The sequence below is a fragment of the Mytilus edulis genome, chromosome 13 (genome assembly GCF_963676685.1).
Source record: "Mytilus edulis chromosome 13, xbMytEdul2.2, whole genome shotgun sequence".
NCBI classification, from domain to species: domain Eukaryota; kingdom Metazoa; phylum Mollusca; class Bivalvia; order Mytilida; family Mytilidae; genus Mytilus; species Mytilus edulis.
Window position 1 is genome coordinate 71,919,972 of NC_092356.1, and position 17,558 is coordinate 71,937,529.

Sequence of the window (17,558 nt, forward strand, 5' to 3'; positions counted from 1 at the left end):
AAACAGATTTTGGGCACCGTCATTGACAGGTAAAGGATTTGTTCGTTCGTTATTTTACTTGTTTTGGTTTGTTCGGTCATGCATTTATAAATTTATTCAAAATCTACACAATAATTAGCACATATGATTAAAAGTCATATAAAACGAGTGACTGGTGAAAAATAATGTATATCGTATAATTGTCATTGTGTTTTCTCTCTGTCTGTTACACAGGCAAAACATGCTCACATGATTTTCATATGAATCTCAAATGAAATTCACATGAATTTCTAAAATAGAGTAATTCAAATAACCTCTAAATTTTCAAATTTAATAAAAATCAAGAAAAATATTAAATTTTATTTTTGTAAATTTCACGTGAGATTCACCTCAATCGAGCTTATACATGAAACTCACGTAAAAATTTTCATGTAAATTTCACATAAATTGAGATTCACATGAATCTGATGTGAAAATTTTCACATGAATTTCACGTGAAATTTACAAAAATAAAATTTAATATTTTTCTTGATTTTTATTAAATTTGAAAATTTAGATGTTATTTGAATTACTCTATTTTAGAAATTCATTTGAATTTCACGGGTGCAGGTCGTTTCGTAAACTGATCGTTTCGTAACTAGTCGATTCGTAACTTACAAGGTTGTTTCGTACCTGAGACGTTTTGTAACCTTATATCAATATATAATAAATTACGTGATTTTCATGTGAAATTCACAGGAGTTTCACATGAGATTCACGTGAAACTCACAAAAACTGATTTCACGTGAGTTTCACGTATTAGTTCGTTTGAGGTGAAACTGATGTGAATTTCACGTGAGATTCACATGAATTTAAATTCACGTGAAATTGATGTGAATTAAATTTGCCTGTGTATGAAGTGAAAATACGGCAGCTCATTAATTGTCGTGTTTTGAAGCCGTTGTTTACCGATTGTCACCTTAAAGTAAACAATCAACAAACAAGCATGGATATTGAGCACTTGTATAACATGTACACTCAGATAATAGTTTATTTCAGTGACAGATATATGCGTATTGTGATAAACGGATTTTTACGAGGAGGGTCACGCTAAGGTCACTTCGAATACGAAAAAGTATGTCGGCAAATTGCGTCCTGGACGCAATCAATTAAAAAGAAGTATACTTCTTCTAAATGTGGAAAAAGCAAAGAATTTTCCTCAGAAAAAAGTATATGTACATAAGGTTGTTATTGAAAACTATCCATTTTGTTATAAAAAAACATTTTTTTTTAATTTGAGGTTTCATATGACTTTAACTTACAGAAGCCTATTGATGTGCATTCCTTATATCCTATGTTTTGTCGTTCGCTTCTCCTTTGATACATATCCGTTGTCATATAAGAAACAGATAATTCATAACGGTCAACCAACTCATGATGGATTCCTTAAATGTTACAAAAATAATCCCAGAATATCTGTTCTTATTGGAATAAAATATTCTATATACTTTAATCCTTTAAGAACAAATTTAATTACATTGTTTCTAACAGTTGAAAAAATGAATATAGACAGTTCTGAAATTATATTTTTTAGGACATTAAATATATAATCGTACTAAAAAGACTACTTAGTTTATATGAATGTTTTCTAGTTCACGAGTTCTAAACACAACAAAACAGTAAAAAAAGAATATGATATTTATTTGTTTGTGATAAGATATCTTAACAGGTACAGAAACAAATCCAAGAGACCTGTTAAATAATCACATAAAGATGTAAGACATTTTGTATGACGATATCCCTGATTTGATAATTAAACTAAAGATGATAACATTGACTGAAATATTAAAGTCACTATAAAAATGGATATAAAATGGGAAGAATTTTCCAAGTTGGAAGGGTCAGTTGTAACAATACCGTCTAAAAATATAACGTAAATGTGCATTATTTTTTTATGTGTTTACCATGTTCAAACTTAAATTTTGAAATAAAATAAAAAAGACATTGAAGTAATGTTACATAAGAGTTAACTTATTTCAAATAAAGTCCCTGTGGTAAATGTCCACAGTATCATAACAGAACTCTTGACATTAATTCAATGTAAACTCTGAAAATGATTTATATGATAAATATTTATTGTTAACGAAGTTTATCTATGAAACGTTTAATTTATTATATCATAACCATCACAAAGCTAGCAATAGAAGTAAAACAACAATTCTAAAGATAACGACAATTACAAAATCAAACACTTTCAATCAATTTAACAAGCATAATAAAAGATGCAATATTCCTGACTTTGTTCATGCATTTTCCGAAGAATATGATGGGTTACACCTGGTTTTATGACTAGCATTTTGATTAAGAACAAAAAAGAAACCTCCGTCTTAGCACATTGGCTAATACAGTACATTCACTACCGGTTTCAATTGCAATATGCCTCTACTAACGTAGGACGTATCAATATGCATAAGACACATTTTTATCATACTTTGTAGCTTAAGATAACATATTAAAGAGTCAAAATCATGTTCTTATTTACATAACAATTTAAAACGGAAATATTTGTCATTTTTTCTGAGTAGGGACTAATAATTAAGAAGCAGTTTCACTGTTTATTTTCCGTCGATACGGGTTTTATGTATTATATAAGAGTTGATCAATCTTCAGAAGGCAGATGATTATAGAGTGTGAATGTCTGGAATGTCTGATTTATTCTTTTTAGAATTAGCATAGATTAAGTATCCAGAATAATGGCTAAAGGAATTTATAAATATGAAAGACGAGTTTAAAGATGAGTATATTTACTTCATAGCAAGAAGATGTGGTATCATTATCAATGAGACAACTCGTCATACAAGACCAAATAAAACTAACAACTTAAAGTCATCATAAGGCCTTCAATAATGAGTAAAACCCATACCACATAATCAGCTATTAAAGGACCCGAAAGGACAAATATAAAACAATGTAAACGAGAAAACTAACGGCCTGATTCATTTACAAGATAATAAACGACAAACAAATGTGATATACAGGAACAAACGACAACCACAGATATACAGGCTCTTGACTTGAGACAGACACTGACAGAATGTGGCGGGGTTACACTAGTTTGTTGATTAAAGCCTCCCGCTTGGTACGATTATCATTTAAATATAAGAATAAGATTTATTTGATAAAAAAACAAAACAAATGTACTATGAACTAGCTGTTTGTGTATTGGCCTGATTAATGTTTTTTGTTATTATGTCGGAGAGTTTGAAAAATTGATTGAAGATATTAAAGTGATATGCAAACTATCAAGTTGAAGAAAACTATGTTTCGAATGGCGAGAGATGCATGCACAATAGGAGATGATTATCAATACCCTTCCCTTTTCACGGATTTGCACTACCGAATTTACAGGATTTGTAATAACATAAGCAACACGACGGGTGCCACATGTGGAGCAGGATATGCTTACCCTTCTGGAACACCTGAGATCACCCCCAGTTTTTGGTGGGATCGTGTTGCTTAGTCTTTAGTGTTGTTGTGTCTTCTGTTCTATTATTTGTCTGTTTGTCTTTTAATTTTTAGCCATGGTGGTGTCAGTTTATTTTCAATCTATGAGTTTGACTGTTCCTCTGGTATCTTTCGCCCCTCTCTTATGAAATAAGTATATTTGATATAATTTCAAATGAGACAATTATCCAAGAGATAGAATGACAAAAATAAAAGCAATAGACATGTCGGACAAGTTAAGGAATTAAAACACCAGAACAAATAATTAACCATACGTCAAAAAATTTGATCTCGCTCCTTTTGAGGTTTATTCGATTCTCTAGACTTTGTAAATCTGCCGAAATTCAATACATTCGGTTCTTTCACAGATTAATAATCTGTTTTTAACAAGCATCTGAATTGCAAGAGTGCTTGTAATGTGTCACAGGTTATACATTGTCAAGGGACATTACCCCTGCATACGTTAAATCGCTAATAAGACAAGTAAAAAAACACCTTTGGTATGAATTTCATACCATCGCTGGAAGAAATGTCGCATTAGGAGCGTACAGACTGAAATATTAAATGCTCATTGTTAACAGAATATTAAAGAGATGTATCTTTGATGTACATTTTATATTCATCCTACACGAAAAGTAACCTTGATTACGATATATATATATACATTTCAATTGTTTGTGTGTTATTTTGAAATTGTTTTAGCCATGGTGTTTTCAATTTAATTTTCTGCTTTTTAGTTGGAATGCCCCTTTGTTTTATCTTCGTTTCAAGTTTGAATCTATGCAAAATCTTCAATGGTGCTCAGATTATGACAGTTGAAGGTGAAACGAATTCGAGAGTCGAAAAAAAATCAAAAACAAAAAATTCCCCAAAAAGCTTTGGCATTTGAGACAAAATGAAATATTCATTCGCTATTTCCAAAATTGGCTCTGTAGATTTTTTTGCAGATAACGGGTATAAAGGTGGTTAAAAAAAATGCGTTTTTAGTTAGATGTTTCTCAGAATGAGATTGATAGCGTCTTCTCGCTTCCCAAATAACCAGATGTGTCAATTATGGTAGAACTACGAGGGTCCAATCGGCAATCTTCGGGGAATCCACTACTCTCCTTAGATGAAGGTACGTAATAGGCCGAGTTTTGGCGAAAAAATAAGTTTTTTGATACATTTGATTGGTGGTTCAACACTTCCGTTTTGAGTGAGCAGCTAACATGTATATCTAAGTTTCAAAATCAGATATGCAAATAATATAGACGGAGTTTGATATATGATTTCAGTTTTAAACAAATTGCATGCAGTGTAAACACATGCAACTGATTTTTGTGCACGCTACAAGAATGTTCTCTAATTTCAGTGCTTAAACAATACAGACTAATCTAAAAAAAAAAAAAAAAGAGAGTTGAATCTTTTATTTTTTCATCGTGCAAACGAAACCAATCTTTTACTATATTGATTGTAGATAAATAAAAAGATATTCTTGAAATATTTTGTTTTTTTAAGCTTTTTTTATTGATGCATGTGTATTCCGGGCTTGTTTCTGTTTACAATTTCCTCATTTGCAAAGGGTGCAGATCTCGAATTATCGTTTACAATTAACCAGCTGCCATGGAAGAAAGATTAAAAAAAAATCCACTTTGATCTTAAAAGACCAACTAAGTATTTTAAATGAAACAAATGTAGGATCATACTAGTGAAATACCAATTTATATGACAATAAATGTAAGAAAAACGCATTTATAGAACCATGTCATAAATACCGTTATATAACAAAATCGAGTGATTTGCTGTACAATGGACTACCTAGTACAGACAGACAACATAACCTCGTGTCTCTTTTACAGTTCTTATAACTTAAATTATGAGGTACAATTTGTTACCTGACAGGAAGAAAAAACGACGAAGCAAATAATTCAACTATTATAAAGTGAAATCACAAAAAAACAAACGCCGAACTATACGAAAGGTCCCTTATCAAATGGCAAAATCAAAAGATCATACACTTCAAATAAATTAATATTAACTGTAATATTCCTCAATTTATACAAGCATTTTTTTTATGTAGAAAATCGTAGATTCAAATAAGTTTTATGGCTTGTTTTAATTCTCACTTGTATAAAAGTGACTACCAATCCAAGTATATTAACAACGATACGTAAAGAAAACAAACAGACATAAGAGGTAAAAAGTTTGAAACTTCTACAAAGCTGTGGACTGTGTCGCTATATCCTGATATAAAATACTGTGTATACATGTGGATGTTGATTAAGTATTGACAATGTTGTATTTATAGATATTGATTGGTATCAAATGCAATTCACTTTTACGGACGCCATCACGAGTTGGTTGACGTCGTAACTACAATCCCCTTCCGGATTTTTTAATTGTTAATTGTAAACAAGGGACAGTCAAACTAATAAATCTAAAACAAACTGAGAACGTCATGGCTAAATATGAAAAAGACAAACAGACAAAAAATAGTTCACATGACACAACATAGAAAACTAAAGAATAAACAACACGAACCCCACCAAAAACTAGGGGTAATATCAGGTGCTCCGGAAGGGTAAGCAGATCCTGCTCCACATGTGGCACCCGTCGTGTTGCTTATGTGATAACAAATCCGGTAAATAGTCTAATTCGGTAGGTCACATTCATGAAAGGGAAGGGGATTGTAGTTACGACGGAAGGAACATATCCGATATCAGTTATGAACGGTTATTCCATAACGGTCAACCAACTCGTGATGGCGTCCGTAAAATTTACGAAGGGGTGCTTTCAACTTCACCATTTGGAACTCTTGGTTTAATAGCTTCCTTGTAAGGAGCAGCAACCCTCTATCAAGAAAATCATGATGCAAGCACGGAAATATCGTATCAATTGGGAGATATATACCCCGTATGCAGGTGTTGCTGGAATGTTGCTACTTAGAAATGGAAAGTTCACAATTGGAAAGCTGAAATCATCTCTTTTGTCGTAAAGTTTTGTTTTCAAGCAACCCTCATTGTCAATTTCTAGATGTAAGTCAAGATTTGAAGCCGACTTAACTGTATCTGTAGTATTCTTTATCTCTAGTTCGATGGGATAGATGCGTTCCACATTCTGTAAAAGTTTTTAGAAAAAGGATAAGCCATTCTTTGACATATTCATGTCTAATCAACTTTTTCTACAACCTGGTGACATTTTACAAAGTCTGAGTACATGGAGCAGAGAATGTGTTTATGGTATTGATGAAAAATCACACCATTTCATACTCTTTTGTTTTCCACATAACTAAAATTACCAATAATTAACAAGTTCCAGGTCAAATCCGATACCGAAAACAATATGTCAGCTGTAACCTAATAAGTACATTCCAACCCTGTTAGGCACACCACAAGGCGGTGTATTTTGATTTGCCATAAACACAGGTCATAATTACCCCGAAACTTTGCCATAATACAGAGAATAACACTACTTAATTCAAACATTGTCAAAAGTTTCAGTGTGTATGTTGTAATGTTACACCAATATACCAGATGATGTTGAGGCTTGGAATCCTGCTAACTTGTTAAACCCCACCGCATTCTGTATGTATGTTTCTGTCCCAAGTCAGGACTCTGCAATTCAGTGGTTGTTTTTTGATGCTCTGTAACATGATTGTTTTAGTTCATTCTTTTTTTTTGACATAAACTAGGCCGTTAGTTTTCTCGTTTGAATTGTGTAACATTTGTCATTTAGGGCATCATATAGGTGACTTTGCGGTATGTACTTTGCTCATTGTTGAAGGTCTTACAGCGACTTACAATTGTTATTTTTGTGTCATTTGGTCACATATGAAGAGTTGTCTCATGTCATATTCGCAATTACACCAAACCTTCTTTTTTTTTGGGGTCAACGCCACTGCTATTAGACTTTCGTCCCCGAGGGTATCAAAAACCCAGTAGTCAGCACTTCGGTGTTGACATGAATATCAATTATATGGTCATTTTGATAAATTTACTGTTAACAAAAGTTTGAATTATTCAAAATTTTTAATATTCGTTTCCCAGGAATAGATTACCTAAGTCGTATTTGGCACAACATTTGGAATTTAGGTTCCTAACGCTGTTCAACTTTATACTTGTTTAGTTTTCTATTTTGATCTGAGCGTCACTCGCGTTTGGGGTATCAAGTTGTATGCCTGATACCTTTGATGACTATTGTTATCGCTATTTTACGAACTTTTCCTTTGATCTTACTGACTAATGCCTGTACCAAGTCAGAAATATGACAGTTCTTGTCCATTCGTTTTTGATGTGTTTTGTCATTTGATTTTGTCATGTGATTATGGACTTTCCGATTGGACTTTCCTCTGAGTTCAGTATTTTTGTGATTTTACTTTTTATTCCTTTTCGCAGTGAGTGATATGAAACACTATCGCTAGAAAGTAAAGGATCACATGTGTTTCCAATGAAAAAGTTATTTTATTTTTATTGAATCCTTTATAAGGGGGCTTCTGGGTATAAATCAAATTTTTTTTCTAATATAGGATTTCGCTATATTTTTTTATGAATGAACTTTATCTTATTCCTAAAAGAAATATTAAACAAAAAGTTGGGGTCACCGTTCCTTTAAGCTCACAATCTGTGTTGAACTAATAGGAGAAATAGATGTAATATCGAAATAAAAAAATAACCTACTTACAGAAATCGCTTAAATTTTACAATTATTTAGTTTATGTACAACCTATTTGAAAACAATAATAAAAAATATAGGTCACCGATGAGTTAAAAAAGATATTTAAAATGTAATGCCCAAAATGGCATTATTGCACCAAAGGGAGATAATTTGGAGCTTTTTTAATGATATAAACATTTAAAAAGTCATCAGGGGCCAAACCGAATCAATTTTTTTAGTTGATTTTTGTACCATACCATAAAGTAATAACTAATAGTGTAGTAAATAAATCTTGTAATGAAAAAATAAAGGTTTAATTTTGTGCTGAAATTTTTGTACCCAGGAGCCACCTTAATAGCTTGAGGTGGTCTTGCTACATGTGGTCAAGTGGTACCACCAGAACGCGATAGTTTTCAACTGTCCTACTTAGATTTTTTGAACCTTGTATCTATATTTTACTAGATTTGTACTATACATGGAAAGTTGATTGTTCAACGGTTTGGGTACTTATACATCTTCGAATTTCAAATGTTTGGCTTTTAGCGTTCCTGATAAAGATAAATCCAGAAAAGCGCTTCGGATTCAAGATATTATTAAACGTGTTTTGTTCAATTTTTTTGATACTATAATGACACTATTATTTTACTATAATTTACAGACGCCATTTTACGGACGCCATCACGAGTTGGTTAACCGCTATGGAATAACAGTTTAACAGATAATATCGGAAGTGTTCCCTACGTCGTAACTACAATCAGCTACCCTTTTCATGAATGTGACCTACCGAATTAGACTATTTACCGGAATTTTAATAACATGAGCAACACGACGGGTGCCCTTCTGGATCACTTGAGATCACCCTAAGTTGTTGGTGGGATACGTGTCTCGTGTACTATTATTTGTCTGCTTGTCTTTTCAATTTTAGCCATCGCGTTGTCAGTTAATTTTTGATCAATGAGTTTGACTGTCCCTCTGGAATCTGTCACTCCTCTTTCACACTGTTTTTGTTAGAATCATTTGTATTTGTATTTAAATTTTCTAATAGCTATGTTATATGCTATGTTTATTTACGTAGTTCTGGCTGCTGGATACAAAATATTGTCAGCTTTAACAATTCTGTTCGGGTTGCTTGCAAGTTATGTCAATGTTACCACTGAAAGCGAAACTATAAACAACAAGTGGAAACTCAAGCTATCTATAAATCAGATAGAGTCATATATTTCCTTCGAAAAATGATTGTTCCAAAAAGGAAATATGACAGTTGTTTTTAGTTGTACATGCTTACGTTTGAATATGATAGTTTTTATTGACTTTTTGTAAATTCGACATTTTTGTTAATACCCTTTTTTATACCATAAGATATGAAATTCAAAGATTTTCTGATGTATCATTTAGTTTAAAAAAAAATAGTTAAGATGGTCTTATCAACCGTAAAGGAAACACATTTCCTTACATTTATAATGAGGAGGCAGGTAATGGCATGTCAATATAACAACAAACACCATCCTTTAATTTTAAGTCCCCTAAGATACATGATGCCCTTCACTACACAATTCGTGGGTTAATATTTACCGTGACTAAGGCTATGTCTGCTTTATATCTTGGTATCTAGAACAGCTAGATGACAATTCGAACTTCTACTAACGGTATGTATTGTAAAGTTTACATAAAATTATAGGCAAAAATGACATGTTTTTTCATATAGTAAAATGCTGAATCACTTTTGAATCATATCTCAGCCGTTTAAAAGTGATGTTGTTCTGTTGTTTTTCTCTCATAATTGATGTGTATGAATTGAACAGGGGTAAAGTACTGCTGTCTTTATCAATTTAAAAATCTAGAACAACAATTACATTAATAATAGAAAAGTGTTTACACTTCTTTGAAAGCTGCCAAAACAAAAAGCCTAAACTTAGGTCTATATAATTTGTCGAACAACGAGAAAATTCGAGATTGTATGCCTAACTGATTAATTTAAACAAATTAGGTTCACATTTTTAAATCGTGAGTGATCTTGTTATATTTTCTGTTTTATGTCTTTTCACGTTTTATGTCTATTTGCCATGATGGTGTCTTTTTGTGTTAAGTCAAATGATTTTTAACAGCAATTTTCAATATGAATTTTGGATATTAATATTATACTTTTTTTTCTATAAAAATTATGCTATTATCACTAAAAACTTGTTACTTTTAATATAATATTCTTAATCATATTACTCACAGTTTTCGTGCTTGCATTAAAGCAGGCTAGTTACTATATTGACATAATGCATAAAATTGAGAATTGAAATGGGGAATGTGCCAAAGAGACAACAACCCGACCATAGAAAAAACAACAGCAGAAGGTCACCAACAGGTCTTCAATGTAGCGAGAAATTCCTGCACCCGGAGGCGTCCTTCAGCTGGCCCCTAAACAATATATACTAGTTCAGTGATAATGAACGCCATACTAATTTCCAAATTGTACACAAGAAACTAAAATTTAAATAATACAAGACTAACAAAGGCCAGAGGCTCCTGACTTGGGACAGGCGCAAAAATACGGCGGGGTTAAACATGTTTGTGAGATCTCAACCCTCCCCCTATAACTCTAGCCAATGTAGAAAAGTAAACGCATAACAATACGTACATTAAAATTCAGTTCAAGAGAAGTCCGAGTCTGATGTCAAAAGATGTAACCAAAGAAAATAAACAAAATGACAATAATACATAAATAACAACAGACTACTAGCAGTTAACTGACATGCCAGCTCCAGACTTCATTTAAACTGACTTCATCATATGAACATCAGTCACAATCCTTCCCGTTAGGGGTTTAGTATCATGTACACTATAATTTAAATTTGACAATGTTTTAAATTTAAAATAATATCATAAACATTTTATATGAAATATTCTTCTTCGTGTTTTAGTGTTTATCCATTTTGATGTTCATTTTTCTATACAGTGTAATAACATTTATAACGATACTAATTTTCCTGCACCAGATGCGCATTTCGACAATACATGTCTCTTCAGTGGTGCTCGTGGCCAAACTATTTGAAATCCAAAGCTCATATAAAATAAAATATTATTTCATCATTTGAATATTCGGTTATTTAGATAAAGGACAGATTATTGAAATTATGAATTCACACGTGGAGAAATATTACCTTTTACTGATACACGTAATGGGAAGCATTGCTCAGTATTTTTTTATTTAACTTTTGATAACAAAAATATATCAATTGGGTTTATGGGTTAATAGGTTTAAGGTTGGGTTAATCGATAAGAAACATGTCCCAGCACCAATAAGGCCAGCACCCTTTGTTATAAATATGTAGATTAGAAACTAACGAACGAAATTACATCTGCAAATCTTAATAATGTGTATTTAGATAGATTGTATCATATGAAAAATAATTATCTGTATTCGCTTGACCTGGGGTCGTTGATCATGTAATGCAAATAATGATATTGAAATCTTGCTCATAATATGAAGAGGATATTTGTAGAAGTGAGCATTTATGACAGAGCGTTTAATACATCATTACAAACTTTCCGTTTTGAATTTTCCTCAAAGTTCAGTATTTTTGTGATTTTACTTTTTACAACTTGAATAAACACGGAACTAGTTAGAACTTTACATATATTATACATACCTTCCTAATATTAAAATGTGTTGCATTCTCCAGAAGGGATTTGGTTTATCATACACAAAGGCTCTTTCTATATGACTTTTGGGTTTTGTTTGTGCAATTGACGTGGCTCTGTACTTATACATCCCGTCATTATATTATTGCGCTATTGTAAATTTGTGACTTTCTTTTTTGCTATTGTGCTTTGTCTATATGCCTTTTAGTGCTTTTTTGTTACAGAATGGTTGTGTTGATATTGATTTAGATTATAACACAATGTAATTTCCTCGGAATTCAGTATTGTTATGATTTTACTTTCTTCTATTGGGCTGGTGACTAACTGACACATTCCAGTAGTTTTTAATTCATATCTAGACCATTTGTGTAGCGTTTTCGATGAGGCTCTTTGGTGCACGTATTTTAGCTGTCAATGGGGTTAGCTTAAAAATATTGGTGATGGTTTTAAAACTTGAAAATAATAGCAAGACACGATATTTAGCCACAATATATAGTACGGTGACCAAGTAAGGAAAAGTTGCTTATTTAAAGAGTTTAATCGTCATTTGGACTATACAGCTATAAATCACAGTATTGGTAGTTCAAAGGTTACACTTCACATTTTGACTTGTCGTCAAAAAATCGTTTTGTGCAATTTTTTGAAAATGGGCTTTGAAGTATGCTTCCTTACTTTAAAGAAAAATTGATTTTCAAAAGTTTTTAGGTCTACATTCCAAAAGAAAATTCATGATATGCTTTCTGTTTTTATATAAATTGTTGTGACACCTTATTTTAGCGATTTCAAAAAAAGTTTAGCAAAACTAATCCGTTATTGAAGAGTTTTTGTAAAAATTGAACACTGAAAATAGTTTGCATTTGATAGAATACGTTTCAAGTCAATTTTATCATTTGTTTTTACGCAAAATGTAAAATAATCAACATGTATATGATATTTCAAACCTTTATTAAACAACAATATCAAAATCATTTATCTCAGAAGCAATATTTCGACTTCTGCATTGAAACAAAAACTACACTACAAAATCGAAGATACAGGTTTTCCTCCGATAATTCGACTTGTAAACACAAGTTGAACCGGACTGATACTGTTCTTTAACTTTATAAATGATATTTTGTATCACAACGATTTTTCATTGCTAAAATTTGTTCAATTCGATCTATTTTGTTTGTTCATGTTCCCATTTCGTGTTGGTCATCGTTGTTATTTTAGGTTTTGTTTCGTATGATTTTAATAAACGAAAGTTAAGGTTTTTGATATGTTTTTTCTTTTCTTTATATAACATTTAAAAAATTAAGAGCCATTTGGACTTGTAATTATTCGGAAATTGTCTGAATTAGAAAGTCCTTTATGACAACGTCCTAGTAGTTCGTAAAGGTGTTTTAATTTCGAAAAGTGTATCGAAATGCCTTTACTGTTTTAAGAGTAAACGTTGATTCTTCAGTTCAGTTGAAAGATGTAATGATGGAATCTGTCAGCAATTTGTGAAGAGTATGGGTCGTCTGCTCAAATTCCTGATTTGGTGAAGCAATTCGAATATGAAGTCTCTTGTGCACTTTCCCTACCTTCCTTTGGCTCATCACTCACAACTTTTATGAGTTTGAGAGAAGGTATGGCATTGGTTCAATGTATTGATGATAAGAAAAGTAAAACATTCGATGATATTGCAGTTAATATGACCCAATGTATTTCTCTAGCGCACACCATAGAATACGTTTTTGAGCGCTACGACATAAAAAAACTCAATAAAGTCTGCTTAAAGGGAACGCCACACAAAGACTATAGCTTCCACCAACGTGTATCAGATTATTGATGGGAGAAGTATTCCTGACTGAAAGAAGTTACTTTCTGTTAAAGAAATCAAATATGCTCTCCCTAATTTCTTTGGTAGTTTTATTCTTCAAAACTTTGACAAATCCCCTATGATTCCACCTTATAGTGAGCTTTACTTTGCCGGTACGTTTTTAAATCCCGAGATTGTCAAAGTTTTACAGACAATACTGACAATGACTGTCGTAACTTGTTTAGCACTCAACAAGGGCCAATACTCGTATGATAGTCCATGTCTTATACTTTGACATGAAGTTTAGATAATTGGGAAAGTGCGACAGAACAATCATACAGACCTCTGATAGGGTATGATTATTCTGTGTGTTAACTACTACAAACAGATGACACATAAATGCGAGTGTGGGTGCAGATGGGGAACATCAGCAGTGTAAAGAATGGGCAAAGTTTTTTACCCATTCACCAAATATGTGCTTGCTTTTCTCCAACAATTTGTAAACTGCTGCCTGCGGTACATGCTCCTACCGGATGCGACACAACTTCATTTCTGTTTGGAGTAGGTACGAAAGCAGTCTACAAGACTTTGAAGCACACGCACGACTATTTTAGTTGCAGAAACTCGGGAGTAATGACAAAGATGAAGCCCTTGTTTGTGCAAGAAAGTTATTTTCAAAGCTGTTTGATCCGAAAAATCTTTTTAAATCATTCCATCATGATATGAATAAAATGCGCGTCTAACTAGCCACCACTAAAGCTGTAAGTTAAGTTAGGCTACCTCCTTGTGAAGCGGCAACAAAACAGCATGTTTGAAGTGCTTCGTTTCCAACTAATATTTGGACCGCATTACACATTGCTAAACACCCTATTCCGTCACCTATAGAATACGGTTGCCGAAAACTAAATAATTCATTACACCCCGTGTATTTCGAAGGGCATATTGACACAATTCTTGCAGGAATTTGTGTGTTTATGTAAGAGAAATCTCCATGTGAAAAAGTTGTGTTTGTTCAAAACAAATCTTACATATACGGAGATTTGCTCCTGTCAAGGGTCAGAATTATGTAGAAATTCTTTGACAGATGAACCAGGAGATACTCCTAGATGCATTTTGTTGTGTGGATCATTCTGATAGGATTTTTTAATTGTAACTGTTTTTGAGGTATTAAGTGGTTTTTGGTTGTGATGAATTACATGCATGAGCTTTTGCAAAATAAACGTTCAGGATAGTAGGCTTCAATTGAAAACAATAGTTATCATTTATTGCTGAGGTTGAATGTCACCCGGCAAGGTAACTACAGTAACTTTAACGAAATTTGTATTGATCTTGTATAAGTCAGAGAACAAGTGTTTGAAAAACGTCAATTTTCAGAATTAATCGACTACTAAGTAGTTACTTTCTTTTTTTCTACATTTTCGATATATTTCATTGTCAATTGATTTGAAAAAAATGTCTGTATCTGAAATTCAAATCAAAATGCTTCTCATATCTTTCAACTTTGAAAACATAGAAGGAAAACAAGAAAACATTATGTTGATCTTTGACCTTAATATATGCAGAACTGTTACCACATTTCTTTTTGACGACATCCATATTCCAAAAGTACTCATTCTGCCGAATCCAATGATATATAATATAGCCATATAGTATGTTTGACGTTTAAATCTTTAAAAAATTGGGTCTGGTCACCGTACTAATAGTTATCCTGAAATTTTCAATATAATTTCTTTTTAAATTAACTGGTAAACTGATAAACGCTGATTATTGACTTATCGCAATGAATCTTTGATGTAAATTACATGTGAACCTGACTTTTGTTAATAAGAGTGCATGCCGGAACAGTGGAGGGATTGCAGCTGAATTTTACAGTAAAAAAGAAATGGATAATTCTCCAATCAGTGGTAAATGTATTATATATTTTATTAGGCAATGGATTGTTCGTCTTTGAATCTATATCTCTGTCGATATACACGCATACTTGTCCATCCATGAAATGTGAGATAATTAACTTTTTTGTAAGAATACATATATAGTATGATGTAAAACGAACATATAACAATTTTGGTAATTTACTTTTCCCAAGTCAGGGATATGACAGTTGTTATTCATTCTTTTGATGTGTTTGAGCTTTGATTTTGTCATTGTGTTAGGGACGTTTTGATTTAATTTTCCTCGGGAGTTCGGTTATTTTGCTATTTTACTCTTTGCTCATTTAGATTGGGGCGAAAAAGTTTACCGTGTATCTATGAAAACTACGTTTCTGTAAATATCTCATAAAAACAAATTTTCTGGCGCGATTCTATTGTTATATTTCTGAAGAACCCATTGTCAACAGAAAGTTTTTATATTCTTACACTTAACAGATTTATCTCTCACAAATGTATAAAATTTGGGGTAAGAAGGCTTTCGTAATTAATCACAAGAGTCTTCGATCCGTTAATGATACCACTCTCCCTTGACTGCTGAGCTGCAATTAATAATAATTTATTCACTTGATCATTTTATAATGTCTTATGTCAACTCATAAGTCGAAAAATAAACTGACAGCGCCATTACAAAACAAAACACAAACAGACAAACAAACAGACAGACAAACAGACAAACAACAGTTCACAAAACGCTGCATACAAAACAAGCTGGGTATGATCTCTTGTCATTCGAAAGGGTTAGCAGATCATGGTCCGCATGCTTATGTAAGTTCAAATCCGGTGACTAGTTTAATTTAGTAAGTCATCTTCAAGAAAAGGGGAAGGGATTGTAGTCACGACGATTGGAACATATCCGTTGTCACCTGAGAAACGTATATGCAATAACGGTTAACCAACTCTTTATCGCGTTGTAGCATTATTTTTTTTAATTTGTTATTCTATACAAAATATTGCTGACATCTAATTAACATCTTTTTTACTATTCGTAATCTATATAGATTTGTTTTCGTGTGCTTGGAACTGGTTTACAAAACAGTTTGAATGGCGTTAAGATAAATTTATATGGAATGTCTGTTTTTGGCGGTCTTTTCAAACATTTGTCAAAATCTATAATCATGACAAAACATATAAATTTTGCGTTGCAGAGAGAATGTACTTGGGACTTTCTTTCTGAAACATGAGACTTTTGGATTAACAATAATAACCTTGTTTTTTAAATTTCCATTTGCCCAGTGTAGTAATTATATTCAAAACAGCAAATTATTTAAAGGCCTTAGACATTCATGCCATGATATGATGTATGATGTACTTGTCTTGCAAGGCTATTTTTTTATATGACACCAACCTCAACTAAAAATAAAAAAAATATCCTTGCAAGATGCATTCATTGTTTTTATTTTATATTAATTTATATTATTGTAAATGTATTATATTATAAGGGCTACTGAGTACTCCCTAGGCTATATGTTTACCAGAATGAGTGTGCCACAAAATAGGGTCATTTTAATGTCCTGCTTGTAAGAATAGGGCTTATCTTTAACCTAACTGTTCAAAACAGGATCACACTTTCCTCTGTGTGTCTAAACAGGGTATGTTTTTTTCTGAGCATGTCTAGAACCGGGTATGTTTTGCAAAATGTTTGTGTTCAGCATGTTCAGAACAGGGTATAATTTGACAAGTGCTATTTGCACAGTTATACTCAAAATGATTGCCAATCATCGCTTTGGAGAGCAACATATAGACATTGATACATATTTAAAAAAAACACAAAATATCCCTCAATGATTTTTAATTGTCGTTTCCTAAGAACATGAAGAATAAAAATTTAGCAGGCACTTTACATGTAGAATATCAAACACTTTTCATTTTTTAAGTAATACTGTACACATGTAGATTAATTTCATATCACAGCATTGTAACCAAATTGTACATACATGACATACATGTGTTTTAAAAAATAGTAGCGGAATTATAACATGTTATTTTTAAGACAATATATATACATGTTGCTATTGCATTTTAAACTATTTAAAATTATGCATGTCTCAACATAACTTACTGAGTATACATGTATCTAGATATGTATTGTATGCACAAATTTGTCACATAATATGTCA